Consider the following 13,963-nt stretch of genomic DNA (forward strand, 5'->3'; position numbering starts at 1 on the left):
CCCACCGGTGCAATTCGGGGCAGATAATCGAATAGCCTCTTTCTTTTATTGCAGGCAAAATGCAAGACCATGATTGGCCAATGTTCCTTGGACGGAAACAAATGAGCCAATAAGACTAGTTGTGCGATCTGAAAGTCAATTACATGCGCAGCCATAATAACCCACAAGCAAGGTTGGGGAGTAATTTAATACATGTAATCAGTTACATTATCAGCAAAAATATTTTAGTCAGATTAGATACTTTTGAAAAATTACATGATTACTTTTCAATTCAGAAAGGATGTTTGCAAAAAAAAAATAATTTCAGCATTGAAAAAAGTTGACTTTTGTTTCACCTGAGCATGTGTCAACCAGGATGACACAGAAAATGTGTTTCATGGATCCTTTATGTATTTTTCTATAATCGAAAAGTAATCCGATTACGTTTCTGAGTTTGGGTAATCCAAAAGTTACATTAGGCCTACTTATTACAATTTTGGACAGGTAAGCAGTAACCTAAATTACATTTAAGAAAGTAACCTACCCAACCTTGCCCACAGGATGATTATTATTAAACCCTATATATAAAATTGCATGTAGTCCTACGGTTACCGATATATATAACTTAAATAGTGAGATACATTATAATTGTGTAACTGTGATAAAGTTTTGCAATAACAAAATAATATTAAGTATATAATAATAAAAAAAAATTGCACAGTACAGTAGGGCAATCAGAACCTATCAATTTTTTATTCACCTCCTTGCTATGGATTGGACATACGAGAAGACCGGGAGTGGTTTGAAGAAAATGGGCCAATCAGGTGTGCATTTTCTGAAGGTCAGTTTTGTGGCTCCTCGCTCTGATGCGTGAGGTGGCTCTCCAACAATAGAAAGTGGTACGTACCATCACAGTCTTTACGATAGGTACATTTCCCCACGAAGTCAAGATTATATTTTCTACTTTGCATTGATAAAATAGTTTCCTCGCCAGTGAATTAATCTTAAAATCGGTTGTTGTAGTATCTGTTGCATTAGATTGTGCCCCCTGGAGCCCTTCTGGAAGGGAATAGTGCCTTGTTCCTTCGCTGCTGAACGTGATTCATTTCTCCCCGGCTATGATAACCAAAGCATGGAAGTGGGTTGGATTGGATATGTCAATTGATAGAAACAGCGGCGTGCACTGTACTGTAGTAGGGATGGCAAGAATATAGGAGGAATTGAACAGACATTTAAAAGGTATGATAACATTTTATCATGACTGAATTTTTGCATGCTCTAGAAACTGCAACCATTAATCATGTTTGAGAATTGGGAAACGTAGTAAAATCGCGACCATTTACTTACACTTAACTGTTAAAATGTTTAGCCATCACTGTCTGCTAACATTTGTAGCGATCAACTGAGCTAGCCACTCAGGTGACAGGTGTGAGAAATATTTAACTTGTCCGTTTGTTGCACATCTGATTTTATTCGTTGCATTATGTATACGGCAATTAACCGGGATGCACAAAACGAGGGAGAGAACATCTAGCTACTTGACCAGTGGTCATGTTTTGAAATTAGAACTCACTCACATTGTCATTCTGAAGGGGTGGTGTGAATACATATACATCAGACATCTTCTCAATTCATTATCACGAACTCTTTTTTGGAAGCCCTGCTCATTTTGTAAACTGAACAACAATCGTTATTGAGATAGCTGACGATTTTTTTGTTGTTGTTGCATTTTTGCAAGATAACGGCGCATCAAACCCTTTGTGCAAGGCAAGCACGCACGGACGTGATTTCATTTCTGCATGATGAATGCATTGACTTTCCGGTGCAGAAGGGTTGGGGTCCTCTTCGATCGACCTTCAGTTCGTTTATTGGGGATGCCACAGCCGTGGAAAATATTTTTAGGGAAGTCCCTTTGAAACCCTTTTCTGACTCGGGCGCCTTGAGTTTGTGGCAAAAACACACAAGGTGTGTTCGTAAATTAAATCTGGAGTGCCAGAGGGCACTCGTAAATCAGAGTTGTCAGAATGTCCGTTCGTAAATTCAGAGCGTTTCGCTCTCGGAGCGTTCAGAGCGCACACTGGACGCTCTGGCAGAGGAGTAGGGTAGATTCGAGCGTTCTGACATCATAACGGCACCCAAGCTAACTGGCTAACGTTGGCTAGCTTGTAAGCTACTTCCAGGCACAAATGAGAGAACACCTCACTCTGACCATTTTTACTCGCCCTAGCAGAGCTGGTTAGATTGTTTTCATGTAATCCAGAGGGTTGGTAACTGTGCTGCTGGCAACAATTGAATTACGTATTTTTGCGTTGTTTACTGACACCGGCCATATTCAATTTGCTGTTGAGCTTTCGTAAATGAATCAATTATTCTGCACTCTGGCACACTGACGAGAGTGCAATGAAATCGGAGTAGATAGCCTGAGTGAATTTACGAACGCACCCATAATGTGACTGCTACACGCTATTTGGAAGCACAACTCGTGTTTTGAGATGGCTATGTCGTTTGGGTGTATTTTTTTTCTACTACATTTTTTGTTATTATGCAAACGTTTCTCTAACGCTTTTTCGGGTTGTTTCAAAGTAGCAGCTTAGGCCTATAGCCCCGACAGCAGCGCATCCCTACTGGTTACATATAGATATTGACAGGCTTTCATTTCAGGATGTACTTATACTGAACATAAATATAAACGCAACATGTAAAAGTTGGTTTCATGGGCTGAAATAAAATACCCTAGAAACTTTCCATACAAAAATATTATTTCTCTTTCATTTTGTTCACAAATTTGTTTCCATCCCTGTTAGTGAGCATTTCTCCTTTGCCAAGACAATCCATCCACCTGACAGGTGTGGCATATCAAGAAACTGATTAAACTCAACGATCATTACACAGGTGCACCTTGTGCTGGGAACAATAAAAGGCCACTCTAAAATGTGCAGTTTTGCCACACAACACATTGCCACATATGTCTTAAGTTGAGGGAGTGTGCAATTGGCATGCTGACTGGACGACCATCCACCAGAGCTGTTGCCATAAGCCACCTCAAATTGTTTTAAAGAATTTGGCAGTACGTCCAACCGGCCTCACAACCGCAGACCATGTGTAACCACGCTAGCCCAGGACCCCCACATCTGGCTTCTTCACCTGTGGGATCATCTGAGACCAGCCACCCAGACAGCTGATGAAACTGAGGAGTAGTTCTGTCTGTAATAAAGCCCTTTTGTGAGGAAAAACTCAATCTGATTGGCTGGGCCTGGCTCCCCAGTGGGTGGGCCTATGCCCTCCGAGGCCCACCCATGGCTGCTCCCCTGCCCTGTCATGTGAAATCTATAGATTAGGGCCTAATGAATTTATTTCAATTGACTGATTTCCTTATATGAACTGTAACTCAGTAAAATCGTAGTAATTGTTGCATTTTATATTTTTGTTCAGTATATTATGATAGATTGCATTATTTAAGATGTCTCTCGGACCATGATATCAGCCAACATAATATAAGGCTAACTGACAACGGTCCTATTTGATGCCTATAGAAAGAATCCCCTGAAATTAATAGGTTTCTTTGCTTAGGCTAATATCTCTGGTCCCGGCTCTAATAACAGACCAGGATAGCAATGGTAATCTGAACAAAAATATATTTTTTGAAGAAGACAATGTCCCTGAATCACTGCATGGATATGTTTTATTTTTTTTCTATGAGTATCAGCAGTCTTGGTCAGGTAGGTGTACCTGATATTCTATCAAATTTAGTGCTGACTGTCTACTATCTATGCTGACTGTTTTTACTAAATGTTGCATTGTTTCTGTACTGCTGTGTTGTGATATCTGTTCTCCTTGTGCTGTAACTGTTCTGTATTGACTTTTGTGTTTGTCAGTATGTCCCTGTCCTTCTGTGTTGTCTGTCTTGTCCTGTGATTTCAATGTTTTTATTTTATTGCAACACCCTTCCCAGTCGTCACTGGCCAGGCCATCATTGTAAATAAGATTTTTTTTCTTAATTGATTCGCCTGGATAAATAAAGAAGAACATCAGAAAACAAGTAAGCATACTAAACTCAGCAAAAAAAGAAATGTCCTCTCACTGTCAACTGCGTTTATTTTCAGCAAACAATAACATGTCATGTTAATACAAATATTTACACAAGATTCAAATACGGAGACATAACTGAACAAGTTCCACAGACATGTGACGAACAGAAATGGAATAATGTGTCCCTGAACAAAGTGGGGGGGGGTCAAAATTCAATGGACGGGGTCAAAAGTAACAGTCAGTATCTGGTGTGGCCACCAGCTGCATTAAGTACTGCAGTGCATCTCCTCCTCATGGACTGCACCAGATTTGCCAGTTCTTTTTTTTATTTTTTTTATTTTTTTTCTCCCCAATTTTCGTGGTATCCAATCGCTAGTAATTACTATCTTGTCTCATCACTACAACTCCCGTACGGGCTCGGGAGAGACGAAGGTCGAAAGCCATGCGTCCTCCGAAGCACAACCCAACCAAGCCGCACTGCTTCTTAACACAGCGCGCCTCCAACCCGGAAGCCAGCCGCACCAATGTGTCGGAGGAAACACCGTGCACCCGCTCCCCTCGGTTAGCGCGCACTGCGCCCGGCCCGCCACAGGAGTCGCTGGAGCGCGATGAGACAAGGATATCCCTACCGGCCAAACCCTCCCTAACCCGGACGACGCTATGCCAATTGTGCGTCGCCCCACGGACCTCCCGGTCGTGGCCGGCTGCGACAGAGCCTGGGCGCGAACCCAGAGACTCTGGTGGCGCAGCTAGCACTGCGATGCAGTGCTCTAGACCACTGCGCCACCCGGGAGGCTGATTTGCCAGTTCTTGCTGTGAGATGTTACCCCACTCTTCCACCAAGGTACCTGCAAGTTCCTGGACATTTCTGGGGGGAAGGCCCTAGCCCTCACCCTCCGATCCAACAGTTCCCAGACGCGCTCAATGGGATTGAGATCCGGGCTCTTCGCTGGCCATGGCAGAACACAGACATTCCTGTCTTGCAGGAAATCACGCACAGAACGAGCAGGTATGGCTGGTGGCATTGTCATGCTGGAGGTTCATGTCAGGATGAGCCTGCAGGAAGGGTACCACATGAGGGAGGAGGATGTCTTCCCTGTAATGCACAGCGTTTAGATTGTTGTCATTACAGTCAATCTCAGTCCGATGATGCTGTGACAGACCGCCCCAGACCATGACGTACCCTCCACCTCCAAATCGATCCCGCTCCAGAGTACAGGCCTCTGTGTAACGCTCATTGCTTCCACGATAAACGCGAATCCGACCATCACCCCTGGTGAGACAAAACCGCGACTCGTCAGTGAAGAGCATTTTTTTCCAGTCCTGTCTGGTCCAGCGACGGTGGGTTTGTGCCCATAGGCGACGTTGTTGCCTGTGATGTCTGGTGAGGACCTGCCTTACAACAGGCCTACAAGCCCTCAGTCCAGCCTCTCTCAGCCTATTGCGGACAGTCTGAGCACTGATGGAGGGATTGTGCATTCCTGGTGTAACTCGGGGAGTTGTTGTTGCCACCCTGTACTTGTCCCGCAGGTGTGATGTTTGGATGTACGGATCCTGTGCAGGTGTTGTTACACGTGGTCTGCCACTGCGAGGACGATCAGCTCTCCGTCCTGTCTCCCTTTAGCGTTGTCTTAGGCATCTCACAGTACGGACATTGCAATTTATTGCCCTGGCCACATCTGCAGTCCTCATGCCTCCTTGCAGCATGCCTAAGGCACGTTCACGCAGATGAGCAGGGACCCTGAGCATCTTTCTTTTGGTGTTTTTCAGAGTCACTAGAAAGGCCTCTTTAGTGTCCTATATTTTCATAACTGTGACCTTAATTGCCTACCGTCTGTAAGCTGTTAGTGTCTTAACGACCGTTCCACAGGTGCATGTTCATTCATTGTTTATGGTTCATTGAACAAGCATGGGAAACAGTGTTTAAACCCTTTTACAATGAAGATCTGTGAAGTTATTTGGATGTTTACGAATTATCTTTGAAAGACAGGGTCCTGAAAAAGGGCTGTTTCTTTTTTTGCTGAGTTTATATACAGGGTCAGTCAGTTCCAGTACCATATTCACCATGTGCATGGCTGGTGGGAGGAGCTATAGGAGGACGGGCTCATTGTAATGGCTCGAATGGAATAAATGGAACAGTATCAAACATATGGAAACCACATTTGATTCTGTTCCATTGATTCCATTCCAGCCATTACAATGAGCCCGTCCTCCTATAGCTCCTTCCACCAGCCTCCACTGGTGTAGGGATACTACAGTGATAGAGGAAGATATGTAATGGGGTAAGGTGACTAGGCATCAGGATATTTGATAAACAGAGCAGCAGCTGCGTAAATGATTGTTTGCAGTGGTGATTTTAGCATGTAAATCTTGGTGGGGTAAAACAATATACAGTGGGGAGAACAAGTATTTGATACACTGCCGATTTTGCAGGTTTTCCTACTTACAAAGCATGTAGAGGTCTGTAATTTTTATCATAGGTAAACTTCAACTGTGAGAGACGGAATCTAAAACAAAAATCCAGAAAATCACATTGTATGATTTTTAAGTAATTAATTTGCATTTTATTGCATGACATAAGTATTTGATCACCTACCAACCAGTAAGAATTCCGGCTCTCACAGACCTGTTAGTTTTTCTTTAAGAAGCCCTCCTGTTCTCCACTCATTACCTGTATTAACTGCACCTGTTTGAACTCGTTACCTGTATAAAAGACACCTGTCCACACGCTCAATCAAACAGACTCCAACCTCTCCACAATGGCCAAGACCAGAGAGCTGTGTAAGGACATCAGGGATAAAATTGTAGACCTGCACAAGGCTGGGATGGGCTACAGGACAATAGGCAAGCAGCTTGGTGAGAAGGCAACAACTGTTGGCGCAATTATTAGAAAATGGAAGAAGTTCAAGATGACGGTCAATCACCCTCGGACTGGGGCTCCATGCAAGATATCACCTCGTGTGGCATCAATGATCATGAGGAAGGTGAGGGATCAGCCCAGAACTACACGGCAGGACCTGGTCAATGACCTGAAGAGAGCTGGGACCACAGTCTCAAAGAAAACCATTAGTAACACACTACGCCGTCATGGATTAAAATCCTGCAGCGCACGCAAGGTCCCCCTGCTCAAGCCAGCGCATGTCCAGGCCCGTCTGAAGTTTGCCAATGACCATCTGGATGATCCAGAGGAGGAATGGGAGAAGGTCATGTGGTCTGATGAGACAAAAATATAACTTTTTGGTCTAAACTCCACTCGCTGTGTTTGGAGGAAGAAGAAGGATGAGTACAACCCCAAGAACCCATCCCAACCGTGAAGCATGGAGGTGGAAACATCATTCTTTGGGGCTGCTTTTCTGCAAAGGGGACAGGACGACTGCACCGTATTGAGGGGAGGATGGATGGGGCCATGTATCGCGAGATCCTGGCCAACAACCTCCTTCCCTCAGTAAGAGCATTGAAGATGGGTCGTGGCTGGGTCTTCCAGCATGACAACGACCCGAAACACACAGCCAGGGCAACTAAGGAGTGGCTCCGTAAGAAGCATCTCAAGGTCCTGGAGTGGTCTAGCCGGTCTCCAGACCTGAACCCAATAGAAAATCTTTGGAGGGAGCTGAAATTCCGTATTGCCCAGCGACAGCCCCGAAACCTGAAGGATCTGGAGAAGGTCTGTATGGAGGAGTGGGCCAAAATCCCTGCTGCAGTGTGTGCAAACCTGGTCAAGAACTACAGGAAATGTATGATCTCTGTAATTGCAAACAAAGGTTTCTGTACCAAATATTAAGTTCTGCTTTTCTGATGTATCAAATACTTATGTCATGCAATAAAATGCAAAGGAATTACTTAAAAATCATACAATGTGATTTTCTGGATTTTTGTTTTAGATTCCGTCTCTCACAGTTGAAGTGTACCTATGATAAAAATTACAGACCTCTACATGCTTTGTAAGTAGGAAAACCTGCAAAATCGGCAGTGTATCAAATACTTGTTCTCCCCACTGTATATATATGTGGGTTGCATGCCAGCAATGCCAATGCACAACACAAACAACACAAAATACATTAATTGCAGTATAACGGTGACAAACGGTGCTCAAAAACTTTTAGGGCTTGCATAAAGCTGTCCCAACAGCAGAGTCCCAACACCTTACCACTGCTACACCTGGCTATCAGCGAAGCCTAGTCTGGCAGCGAAGCCTTTAAAAAAAAACATGGCTGACTTGCTTAAATCAAATACATTTATTTATATAGCCCTTCTTACATCAGCTGATATCTCAAAGTGCTGTACAGAAACCCAGCCTAAAACCCCAAACAGCAAGCAATGCAGGTGTAGAAGCACGTTGGCTAGGAAAAACTCCCTAGAAAGGCCAAAACCTAGGAAGAAACCTAGAGAGGAACCAGGCTATGAGGGGTGGCCAGTCCTCTTCTGGCTGTGCCGGGTGGAGATTATAACAGAACATGGCCAAGATGTTCAAATGTTCATAATTGACCAGCATGGTCAAATAATAATAATCACAGTAGTTGTCGAGGGTGCAGCAAGTCAGCACCTCAGGAGTAAATGTCAGTTGGCTTTTCATAGCCGATCATTAAGAGTATCTCTACCGCTCCTGCTGTCTCTAGAGAGTTGAAAACAGCAGGTCTGGGACAGGTAGCACGTCCGGTGAACAGGTCAGGGTTCCATAGCCGCAGGCAGAACAGTTGAAACTGGAGCAGCAGCACGGCCAGGTGGACTGGGGACAGCAAGGAGTCATCATGCCAGGTAGTCCTGAGGCATGGTCCTAGGGCTCAGGGCCTCCGTGAGAGAGAAAGAAAGAGAGAGAGAATTAGAGAGAGCATACTTAAATTCACACAGGACACCGGATAAGACAGGAGAAGTACTCCAGATATAACAAACTGACCCTAGCCCCCCGACACATAAACTACTGCAGCATAAATACTGGAGGCTGAGAGAGGAGGGGTCAGGAGACACTGTGGCCCCATACGATGATACCCCCGGACAGGGCCAAACAGAAAGGATATAACCCCACCCACCAGAGGGATATCTTCAACCACCAACTTACCATCCTGAGACAAGGCCGAGTATAGCCCACAAAGATCTCCGCCACGGCACAACCCAAGGGGGGGTGCCAACCCAGACAGGAAGATCACGTCAGTGACTCAACCCACTCAAGTGACGCACGTAGGGTGCGTCCTAGGGACGAAAGAGCACCAGTAAGCCAGTGACTTAGCCCCTGTAATAGGGTTCGAGGCAGAGAATCCCAGTGGAGAGAGGGGAACCGGCCAGGCAGAGACAGCAAGGGCGGTTCGTTGCTCCAGAGCCTTTCCGTTCACCTTCACACTCCTGGGCCAGACTACACTCAATCATATGACCCACTGAAGAGATGAGTCTTCAGTAAAGACTTAAAAGTTGAGACCGGGTCTGCGTCTCTCACATGGGTAGGCAGACCATTCCATAAAAATGGAGCTCTATAGGAGAAAGCCCTGCCTCCAGCTGTTTGCTTAGAAATTCTAGGGACAATTAGGAGGCCTGCGTCTTGTGACCGTAGCGTACGTGTAGGTATGTACGGTTGGACCAAATCGGAAAGATAGGTAGGAGCAAGCCCATGTAATGCTTTGTAGGTTAGCAGTAAAACCTTGAAATCAGCCCTTGCCTTAACAGGAAGCCAGTGTAGGGAGGCTAGCACTGGAGTAATATGATAAAAAATCTGGTTCTAGTCAGGATTCTAGCAGCCGTATTTAGCACTAACTGAAGTTTGTTTAGTGCTTTATCCGGGTAGCCGGAAATTAGAGCTTTGCAGTAGTCTAACCTAGAAGTAAGAAAAGCATGGATTCATTTTTCTGCATAATGTTTGGACAGAAAGTTTCAGATTTTTGCAATGTTACGTAGATGGAAAAAAGCTGTCCTTGAAACAGTCTTAATATGTTCGTCAAAAGAGAGATCAGGGTCCAGAGTAACGCCGAGGTCCTTAGCTGTTTTATTTGAGACGACTTTACAACGATCAAGATTAATTGTCAGATTCAACAGAAGATTTCTTTGTTTCTTGGGACCTAGAACAAGCATCTCTGTTTTGTCCGAGTTTAAAAGTAGAAAGTTTGCAGCCATCCACTTCCTTATGTCTGTTCGCAATGAGCCAGGCGGCCCAAACTGCTGCATATACCCTGACTCTGTTGCAAGAGAAGTGACACAATTTTCCTAGTTAAAAGAAATTAATGTTAGCAGACCATATTAACTAAATATATAGGTTTAAAAATATATACTTGTGTATTGATTTTAAGAAAGGCATTGATGTTTATGGTTAGGTACACCTTGGAGCAACGACAGTCCTTTTTCGCGAATGCGCACCGCATCGATTATATGCAACGCAGGACACGCTAGATAAACTAGTAATATCATCAACCATGTGTAGTTATAACTAGTGATTATGATTGATTGATTGTTTTTTATAAGATAAGTTTAATGCTAGCTAGCAACTTACCTTGGCTTCTTACTGCATTTGCGTAACAGGCAGGCTCCTCGTGGAGTGGAATGTAAGGCAGGTGGTTAGAGCATTGGACTAGTTAACCGTAAGGTTGCAAGATAAAAATCTGTCGTTCTGCCCCTGAACAAGGCAGTTAACCCACCGTTCCTAGGCCGTCATTGAAAATAAGAATGTGTTCTCAACTGACTTGTCTAGTTAAATAAAGGTGTAAAAAAAAAATGTAACCAAAAAAGTGTAAAACATATCAAAATTATATTTGAGATTTGAGATTCTTCAAAGAGCCACCATTTGCCTTGATGACAGCTTTGCACACTCTTGGCGTTCTCTCAACCAGCTTCACCTGGAATGCTTGTCCAACAGTCTTGCAGGAGTTCCCGCATATGCTGAGCACTCGTTGGCTGCTTTTCCTTCACTCTGCGGTCCAACTCATCCCTAACCATCTCAATTGGGTTGAGGTCGGGGGATTATGGAGGCCAGGTCACCTGATGCAGCACTCCATCACTTTCCTTCTTGGTAAAATAGCCCTTCCACAGCCTGGAAGTGTGTTGGGTAATTGTCCTGTTGAAAAACAAATGATAGTCCTACTAAGCACAAACCAGATGGGATGGCATATCACTGCAGAATTCTGTGGTAGCAATGCTGGTTAATTATGCCTTGAATTCTAAATAAATAATTGACAGTGTCACCAGCAAAGCACTCCCACACCATAACACATCCTCTTCCATGCTCTACGGTGGGAAATACACATGCGGAGATCATCCGTTCACCCACACCGTGTCTCACAAAGACACGGCGGTTGGAACCAGAAATCTCAAATTTGGACTCCCACACCAAAATACAAAATTCCACCGGTCTATTGTCCATTGCTCATGTTTCTTGGCCCAAGCAAGTCTCTTCTTATTATTGGTGTCCTTTATTAGTGGTGTCTTTGCAGCAATTCGACCATGATTGCCTGATTCACGCAGTCTCCTCTGAACAGTTGATGTTGAGATGTATCTGTTACTTGAACTCTGTGAAGCATTTATTTGGGCTGCAATTTCTGAGGCTAGTAACTCTAATGAACTTATCCTCTGCAGCAGAGGTAACTCTGGGTCTTCCTTTCCTGTGGCGGTCCTCATAAGAGCCAGTTTCATCATAGCGCTTGATGGTTTTTGCGACTGCACTTGAAGAAACGTTCAAAGTTCTTGAAATGTTCCATATTGACTGACCTTCATGTCTTAAAGTTATGATGGACTGTCATTTCTCTTTGCTTATTTGAGCTGTTCTTGCCATCATATGGACTTGGTCTTTTACCAAATAGGGCTATCTTCTGTATACTCCCCTACCTTGTCACAGCACAACTGATTGGCTCAAACACGTTAAGATGTAAAAAATTCCACAAATTAACTTTTTAAGAAGGTACACCTGTTAATTGAAATGCATTCCAGGTGAAGCTGGTTGAGAGATTGTCAAAGCTGTCATCAAGACAAAGTGTGGCTATTTGAAGAATCTCAAATAGAAAATAGTAAAAATAAAGAAAAACCCTTGAATGAGTAGGTGTTCTAAATCTTTTGACCGGTAGTGTATGTCATATTGAATGTATATATTTTTTTTAATCAAAGGGCAAAAAATGTACACAATGAAACAATAAATGTGCAAGAATCACCAATCCTCGTGACACACCCCTCCCATTCTTCTTTTCTCAGCTTAAATTGTTTTACTCAAGACACATTTTCTTCACACATATTTTAGATGCTTTTCACTGACAGCGGCAAGTCAATAATCAGCTAGGCCTATTGCCACGCCGGCTGCCAAACTAGGCAAAGGCCTACAAGCTTGTGATTTTGAAATAATCCACATCTATTTTTAAGAAGCTAATGATTCTCGATTCCTCTGTGGCTAAGTCATGCTTTCTGTTGAAGTATTTTGAATGATTACATTTTTTTTCTGTTTTGACAGGAGTGATTAGCCTATATAATGTTGGCAAATTTATTTCCATTTACTTCTCTATTGGACCCACCACTAGCCATTTATCTCCTGTTCTATTGGTTTTCATATCAACTTTCTTGTCCAGAAGCCAAAAGCACAATCCTACTTTTCATATTAGCAACCCATCCTAGTTATTGCATCTTTACATTCCCCCTCTTTCTATGTTTCGAACAGCGATTTTTATCTCTGTCATATATGGTAGCTGTTTATAATTGTGTTTTCCCGGGTGTTCTGTTTAGAATGGTGTTTGACCAATGTTTGAAAATGTTGTTTATTGGCCACTTAATTACATGAGTTTCATGTTCTGTTAAGATGCATTACCAAAATCGACATGTGATTTCTGTCATTCTGAGCACCGTGGCTGGACGCCCTAATGGGTTATGCACCCAATGCATATGGGTCTGGTAAATTTCTCAAATGGCCAGTAAATTAAAATCTTCCTGGTCAAGTTGTCCGGTGCCACATTTTCCCAACAGAAACCCTGACTGGAGACATGAACTTGAAATCACCCCATTTAAAGCATTTAGGAGATAGATGTTCTGTCTCTCGCTCTCTACACTATAATTCACCCTTGCACAACTAGTTTGAGGAGATGCACCTAAACCATGGACCTTGGCCAACAGGCCCTCTGAGTGCTCGAGTCCACCCATGGCCCTGTCACTTTAAAAGTGTGTCCTTGTTATCTTTGAAGTGTGTACTTATCATCCAAGTGGGATTTCCTTATCTCCTGGGGTTGTGTTATCAACCCTTGGCACACTTGCTACGAACTGGAACGGGCCCAGTGGAGAGAATCACAGAACCAAAGTAGAGGAGGGGGAAGATGGACATATATGGCCTATTGCCCAATCTCCCATGCCTTTGTTCCCTGTACTTCTATTTGTTTAAGTTTTACATTAGCCCGTGTCACTGCATGTCAACTGTTACATTAGAGGAAATAATGTAACATGTGGTTGTCAGTACAATTGTCATGTCTGCAGTTTTGCCCAGTTAGTGATTAAAGTAATAGCTGCATAAATATCCTCACCAATGTGTATTTCTTATTTCTCTGTTGTGAGATGTCCACTTGCTTTGGCATCCGTCTCACCCAGAGACTTTCTTCTCACTTCTGTTTGTTGTGGTTGCTTTGATCCAGGACCGGTCCTTGCCATTCTGCCGCCCAAGGTGAGACCAAAAGATGCCGCCCCAGCAAAACTAGAATAGTCACAGTAAGTAAAATGACGTTGAAAAGACATGTAAAATACATATTTTCCAGACATTGAAATTAGGTTCAATTTAGGTTCTGAATTAAAGGTTAAAAGACGTATTTTCCGTACGTTTAAAATAAATATTTTCCACAAAGTTGAAAAGGCATTTTCCAGGTGTTGAAAAATCCATATTTTTCCGGATGTTGAAATCAGGTTCATTTTTAGTTCTGAATGAAAGTTGAAAGACCAAATGAAGGCTTGTCCAAACCGGACAATATCTGAACCAAACTTTGACGTCTATGATTGGTTTAGATTTGGTCCGGACAAA

The 13,963-nt window shown here is 43.4% G+C and overlaps 1 protein-coding gene across 3 annotated transcripts in view; it reads left to right on the top strand.

The window, feature by feature from the left end:
• The first annotated feature begins 841 nt into the window (after positions 1 to 841).
• Positions 842 to 13,963, top strand: part of LOC139556664 (actin-binding protein WASF1-like) — a 149,813-nt gene continuing 136,691 nt past the window's right edge. For 2 of the 3 annotated variants that reach the window (XM_071370892.1, XM_071370894.1), the window contains exons 1-2: positions 842 to 1,218; positions 13,584 to 13,656. The gene's annotated coding sequence lies outside the window, so the exon portion shown is untranslated. The remainder of the gene's footprint in view (positions 1,219 to 13,583; positions 13,657 to 13,963) is intronic. The other variant, XM_071370893.1, reaches the window with a different exon arrangement.

The sequence above is a fragment of the Salvelinus alpinus genome, chromosome 27 (assembly GCF_045679555.1).
Source record: "Salvelinus alpinus chromosome 27, SLU_Salpinus.1, whole genome shotgun sequence".
NCBI classification, from domain to species: Eukaryota; Metazoa; Chordata; class Actinopteri; order Salmoniformes; family Salmonidae; genus Salvelinus; species Salvelinus alpinus.